Here is a 7,324-nt window from a genome sequence, read left to right on the forward strand (position 1 = left end):
CGTGCTGCTGAACTCTGCCAAGATTTACACCATGGAATGTTTCCCACATTCCCAGGAAGACCCTGTGTTTTCTGCCACTGCCTCTGTCAATCGGAGAGCTGCTGCCATGAGCTGTCCCAGTCCTGGCTGGTGAAGGATGCCTGGCTGGCGCAGCCAATCTGGGGCCAGTGCAATGCCTCCCACAGAGACGCAGCACACTTCAGGGAGAGGTAAGCCACCTGGATGGAAGTGGCCCTAGGGCTGATCCAGGCTATGAGTTAAGCCATGCTGTCCTGTGCAATAATTTAATAATAGTGAACTGTAACCTAGTGATTAAGATCCAAGTGGTATGACAGCTAGTGAGAATATTATTATTAATAAATAGCTTTAATTCAAACAAGGATTTTCCGGATAAAGACATCCTGGTACTTACCGGAAAAAACCAAAAAGTATTAGCTTTGAGAATCATGTGACCTGCCTTCAGTTATTCGCCTGTTTTTCCAAAACTGTTCTGCATGTCTTGACCTTGGTTTGCTTCTATCCAGCTTTTTCACCACAGATTGGATAAGGGAAGAGAGATTATGCTTATTAAATTTGCTAGCACTGAGCTGCAAGGGACTGCACGTACAGTGTAGGACAGGGTCAGGATTCAGATTGACCTTAGGCTGGAAATGGTCTGGGGAAGGAACAGGTTAGAGAAGTGCGTGTGCAAGATTTTACACTGTTGAACGACTAGCAGCACAAAAAACAGGATGGAAGCGTGTGGGTCAGATAGTGGTTTTATAGAAAATCAGCAAAAGACCCTGCAGTACCTTAACCTGCAGCAAAAAAAGCATACAGGCTGTTCATTAGAAAATACTTTTAAAATACGAAAGCAGTGTGGTCACATAGGCTGCCTGGGAGTCTCCCATCTGTGGAATCTTCCATCACTCAAGAGCTTCAAGAAGAGATCTGGACAAATTTCAGTCAGGAATGATTTGCATACCAGTAATCTTGGATGAGACAAGGCAATGACCTTCTACACCTCTTCCAGCTCTATATTTCTATGGAGCTATGAACTAGACCTGTTGCAGGATGACTGTGTTGTTGCACAGGGGACTCCAGCCAGGGCGTGGGAGAAGGAGGACCAGTTCATCCAAGTTCATCCAAGGCCTGGAGATGGACAGAAGCTTGAGATCTGGGACAGCCAGGGGCACAACTAACCTTGCAACCACAAAGAATCAATACTGTAAAACAACCCCAGTGAATATGCCAGTAGCATCTGCAGTAAATCTAAGACTAACTTGACCTAAGGATTGTTTTTCCTCTGGTTTAGGACTGAATCACAGTTTGATATGGCCAGTAAGATGACTGTCATTACTTAGGTAGTGATTCGCACAGGATTCACGATGTTGTAAATCCCAGACACTTGGAAAGAGTTAATTTTCAGAGGGAACTCCTGTAACTGAGCAGCCAGTCTGTGATCTAGCTCTCCCTCTGCATGTCCAGTCCCTTAGAGCCTACAGGTCTCTTACAGACCTCCGACCTTCAGCTCAGGTTATAAAGGGGGTCATGCCTTTAAGCTCTGGAATTTCCCAGTTCAGCCCCCGGTGTTAGCCAGCACAGCATTCATCCCAGTCACATTGCTGCTGCCTTATTTTTGCTCTGTGGATGAAAATAGGATTAAAGCCTTCAGAGCTGCCAATCCAGATTCTTCTGGTAGCAGCCCACTCATCTATGCAAACAAAACCATAAGATTTAGAGCTGAGTATGGAATTGTGATGCTGTGTTTTGCCAAACAGCAAATCTATGTGCATCTCACCACCAAACCAAGAGAAGACCTTAAAGAAGGTGGAGGACAGCAGAAAGGATGCTACAATTCACCCACACACGTTGAAATGAAAAGGACAGGAAGATCCTCAGGGCTTAGAACTGACAAGATAAAGAGAGAATGTAAATAGCTTCAGCTGAGAACAGGCTTTGAAAACGTGAATTTTGTTCTGTGCCTTCTGGTTACTTTTGTTTCCCTTAGGGACTCCACTGTAGTTGGGGGAATGGCATGGGAGGTGACAGAGGACACAGAGCACTGTTTTTCTGTTGGCGGGACTCTATTTTTCTTCCCTTATTTTCCTTGGAATGAAATAGCGATGCTTCCATTCTCCGCAGCCTGCTCCATTTCTCCTTTCTCAGAAGCAGATTTCAAGATTCTTTGGTTATATAAAATAAATAATGGAACCTAATTCAGATACATGAACTGCAGATGCCAGCTCTGCCTCTCCCCTTCTCCCTCTCTCTTGTCTTTATGAAGGTGAGAAGCTTATCACTCCTTTTGGAAAAGGATAGAAAAATTCTTTGCAAGACAAAGACTGTATTTCTACTTAGTCTTCAAAGAATTATTGCTCAGAAGTGAAGATCTGTTTCAGGATTACACACTGAACGTTTACATGTAAAACAGAGAATATCCAGGACAGTTAGGTATTTTTCAGAAGGGTCCTGAATTTTTTTGTAAAAAGACCTACTCTTGCATAAGCTTTGTTCAGTCTGTCAAAAAAGTGCTACCTTTGTCTTATCCATCAGAAGATATGATACATCAGAAAGCATGACACAGCGTAAATGAAGGGTGCTGTTTTGTACAAGAGACTGACCTCATGCCAACACCCAACTGCTTTCCCACTCCGCTCACGTCCCCGTTTTGTCTCTCTTGTTTACCAGGGGCTGGAGCCTGCCCAGAGCACCAGACTGCACACAGGCATCCACTAGCAGAAAAACATGACTGAAAGCAAACAACTACTAGTGTAACTTCTGTATGGGCAAACTCAGTCCTGACAGAAAACGGTGAGAGTAACAGCTGTGGCTTTTGAAAGCCTCTCTGTAGTGAGACCAGGGAGCATAATGTGAAAGCAGAAGTCGTTATAGATTCACAGGTTGTCCCAGTGCCATTCTGTGGGGAGATGGGCCTTCAGCTTCCATTCAGACTTTTAATGCTCCTCTGAGGCTACAGCAAGGGAGCCAATTAGCGCTAACGATGGCAGAGGTGATTTAGTGATGTGGACGCTTGTGTATAAGAAAACCACGGGTGCTGTCAGATCAGTGGAATAAAAAATCATTCCTGGAGCAGCCCAGTCATGCCAGTTAGCTAAAGGCATCAGGTGTCCAGAGACATGAACTGCAGATCCTGACCTAAATTTAGCCTGAAGAACTTTTTTTAAAAAATTTTGCTCATTACTCTCCTGTCCTGCTCTTATGCAGCAAAGCACTGAGGTATGCGCATAATCCAAAACACATCACACCCTGTTGTTCATATACTTAAAATTACAGACATGCTTATCTGAATTGCTAGATGAAAGACTAGGAGCAATACATGGTTCTCTCAAGCACCCAAAACTCTTCTGGTCACACATCCCACGAAGCCAAGATGCTGACAGAAGTAGCATGGGAACTGCTCAAAATCCTTTGGGAACTGTAATGATATAACGGTAACTGCATAGCCACATAAATAACTGTTCTGTACATCTCTGCATAGACAAATGCTAACCACATCAGTATTTCCCAGACACATACCAACATAGATTGCCCTCTCCGTCTCTTCAGTCTTTCCTAGGGCACTTTGAATCAGCGTAATCTCACAGATGCAGCAGAATTCAGGGCAGGGAGAGAAGGAAGAATCAAGACTTGTAATTTTTAACTTTTGCAGTTCCTAGAAGAATTTGTCACATCTTTCTCTCTTCTCTGCCTTTCCTTTCACCTTTAGATCCTTTACCCCTGTATAAATTTTTAGTAGACACTCCAAGAGCTCATGCTTTCTCTCTGGGTGAGGCTGCTCACAGATGTTTTTGCACAGACTGTCACTGTCTCATCCACCTGCCTTTCCATAAGGAAACTCCACTTCTTTCACAGTACCACACTGGCACTCACAGGTACACATCTACTTGCAGCATGACTCTGCAAAACTAGCCCTGTGCCTTATTAAAGCACCCTAGAAACTCCCACGAACAGCACCGGCATCTCCATCTGAATGTTCTGAAACCGCTTAAGACTCTGGAAGATGCCAGACTCATGAAGAATTTACAAAATAAACAGTCTATGCATAAGGGTCTGTGCCAGGCCAGCAAGCAATCTCCTTTCTGGCCCACAATTGCAAGACCAGGCACCTTTAATTCCCACTAGCTTCAGGAGTACTCAGTAGGACCGGCCATGAGTTAGTACCTTTTCAAGGCATGCTTCTGTCTACTTAGATGCCTTATAAGATAGGCATCTTATAGGGTATCTGATTAGATGTTCTATAAAAAGTATGTTCCTTTGTTATGGAAGTGCATTTTGCACCCAATTCAAGAAGAACACAGATTATCAAAAACAAGCGTGCAAACAGAATTACAAGACAAAGAGGAAGAGAAATCACTGCTGAGAGCTGTAGAGCTCCCCCTGATCTGTCGTGCAAAACTCATTTTTTTGAAGATGAAATGAGCGCAGGAAGGTCTCCAAGTTTTGGGCTAGAGGATATGAATACATGAAGGAGAGTATCTTTTTATTCATTTAATTTCTCAAGCTTCTTTGAAGTCATTGCAGAAGATTTGGATAAACTGAGATGTAACTCGTTTGCTCACTCTTTCCCACAGAAAAATCCATTCAGTAGACAAACAATTATATTTCACCCTACCTGCCTGTTTAAAAATATACTGAATTACAGAATATCTGTAGTTAATAGGGCTGTGACGTCTCAGCGATATCAGACAAATGTAGTTCAGGTACCACAATATAAATGCAACTACTTTGCTTTCCATGTGACCATCAAAGAAGCTGGGAAGTGGAGGTGTGCCTTTGTTTCTTTAGAGGGTATGAGAAAGTCTTAGAAAGGTTTTAGAAACCAAAACTTTTTAGATTAGAATTGTTTCATGTCATTTTCTTTAGGCATTAAGAGTTAGCAGCAATTAGCTTCCTTGCTTCTTTTCTTTACTAGAGAAATTCAGGACTGCTGTATAATAGAAGAGTTTATATCGACTTGGATAATAGGAAAATTATAGTATTACAAGAATCAAGAGAATGACAATGGGGGAAGATTGAGAGTGTTAAACTGGTCTGGTTATGTTCACTTAAGTCCGTTCACTATTGGGCATTGCAGATGAAAAAGAAAGGTTCTGCTCAACATTCAGCATCACAGTCTTCAAAGGAGCTGCAGCAGCAGCAGACACGTCACGTTTATCAAGCACATGAAATCTTCTCCAGCAAGATCAGGAACACCAAAACCAACGTTGTGGCTGCTCCACACTTGGAAAATGTAATGAAAAGAGGAAGAAAGGAAAAAAAAAAAAAATCAGCAAAAAAACCCCCAAATAACACCCGCTTTTCTTGTTTGTGTTAGTATTGGCACACACATCATTTTCCAAGCCTTTGTCAAATTACTCTGAAATGGATATGCAGAAAGGGTATGCTTTTGTAATTCATAAAGCCTTTCACAGGGTTACCTTTTAACAAACACCAGCTCTGGAAAGCGGAGCAACACAGATCCCAGGGCATGGTCCATGCCGGTCCAGGCTGCTACAGCAACCCCCCGCCTGACCTCCTACTGTGGAAGTCCTGCCTCTCCCCCTCCTTCTGTCTGAAGGCATCAGGGATGGAGGAGCTTTATGCCCAAGCTGGAATCCAGCACTCTTTCCATGCTGGATCACTCGTTTGTCCAGCAGCAACAAGATGGAGCAGCTGAGAAAAGCTGAAAACATTTACACCAGAGACAAGAGGTTCATTTCTCACCAACCTCCACAGGTTCTCAAGAGGAACATAAAGTCATTAGCACTCACTCAATCCTAATAACAGCCCAGATTATCTCAGCACATGACCTGAAAGTCCATAGCTTCCCGACAATCCAGTATCCCACCTCTCCCTTGCCTCCCAGTCAGATGGACTCCATGGGCAAGGGGACAGATTAGCCCAGGGGACCATGGAATGCTCTTAGCAAAAGGATAGAGGGTCACCTCCCCAAAATTTCATCACAGCCAAACTTGCCCTTTTTAGAGAGCACCCTTCCTTCAAAGTACATCCAAATTCCACCTTCCATTCTTCCCCAAAAAAACCCCAAAACTCTGGCTAAAACTAAGATAAACAATCTTATCGGATTTTTTTCCACTTGGAGAAAAAAGCTGCTTCCTAAGTCTGCTTTGCAATTCCAGATGAGCAGCAAATGTGCTGCAGGAAGCTGGGCAGTGAGGGCACAGAAATCTGGCAGGAGCTTGAGAGAAGAACGAGCAATGCAGGCCAAGAGAGGGATGGGGGCACACCTAGGTGAGAAGCCAGGGGTGGGCAGGGTGAGCAGAAGCAGCAGGATGCTTGGATGGCGCACAATGCTGGGAGTGAGGCACAGCTATAGGGACCATTTGGGCTCAGAGTTGGCGGCCCAGATCTGAAGGAAAAGCACAGAGTGGGTGCCAGTGCCCTGACAGACACCAGGAGCAAAGAAAACCCCTCATGACACCCAAGACTTTCGTCCAGCTCACTGTTGGGGTCCTACTGCCTATTGCAATGAGACCACACACACACCCCAGAGCAAGTGTATGTGCAGCCCAGGCACAGAAGTGATGCAGCCACAACTCTCAAGCCAGTTCCCATGGGGAAGGGCTGGTCCAGGAGCAGGGGCTGTTTCTGTCCTGCTGAGCCTAGAAGGAAAGACCCACAGGCTCTGCAAACTGCTGAGCACCACTGCAAAAGGGGTGACCAGCCCCCCACCCCCCTACAACAGATCCCCAGCCCCACTCCCCCCACTGCAAGAGTGCCGGGCACTGAGCCCACCCCAAAGGAGTTTTCATCATAACTCATAATGAGGTCGTCTTCTTTCATGCGAGCGTTTCCATAGTAACAAAGAGGTGATTCTAATCTCCAATATGAAAGACACAGTGAAAATGCCATGGTTTGGAGTTTGGGGGTTTTTGGGGGGAGGGGAGAGGTTGTTGTTGCAGCTGCAAGCAGCCCTCCCTGGGCTGCAGCATCCCCCCGGCAGCAGCATGTGGCCAGCACCACCACGCGGCCACAGCCGCCCCGGCCCCATGGACCACCAGCCCAAACCGCATCCCCAGCAGGGCAGGGGGCAAGTCACGGGCACTGCGAGCCCACGACCTGGTGGCAGAGATGCAGGGTCCCCCCACCGCGATCTTCTGCCATCGAGGCTCCCGGCAGCCTGCACGTTCCAGGCTGCCACAGCACAGGCACTTCAGGCTGTTGGAGCAGAGGCAGGTGGAGCTGGGATGCAGGTGGGCTCGGGCTTTAATCTGGTGGGGTGCGATGCGAACGGTGATTGCTGCCCTCTGGCTCCAGGCCCTGCCAGGGAAGTGGAAAGCACAGCCCCATTCACCCACGGACTAGGAAATGAATTCAGCAG

This window comes from Falco rusticolus, chromosome 12 (assembly GCF_015220075.1).
Source record: "Falco rusticolus isolate bFalRus1 chromosome 12, bFalRus1.pri, whole genome shotgun sequence".
Taxonomy (NCBI): Eukaryota; Metazoa; Chordata; class Aves; order Falconiformes; family Falconidae; genus Falco; species Falco rusticolus.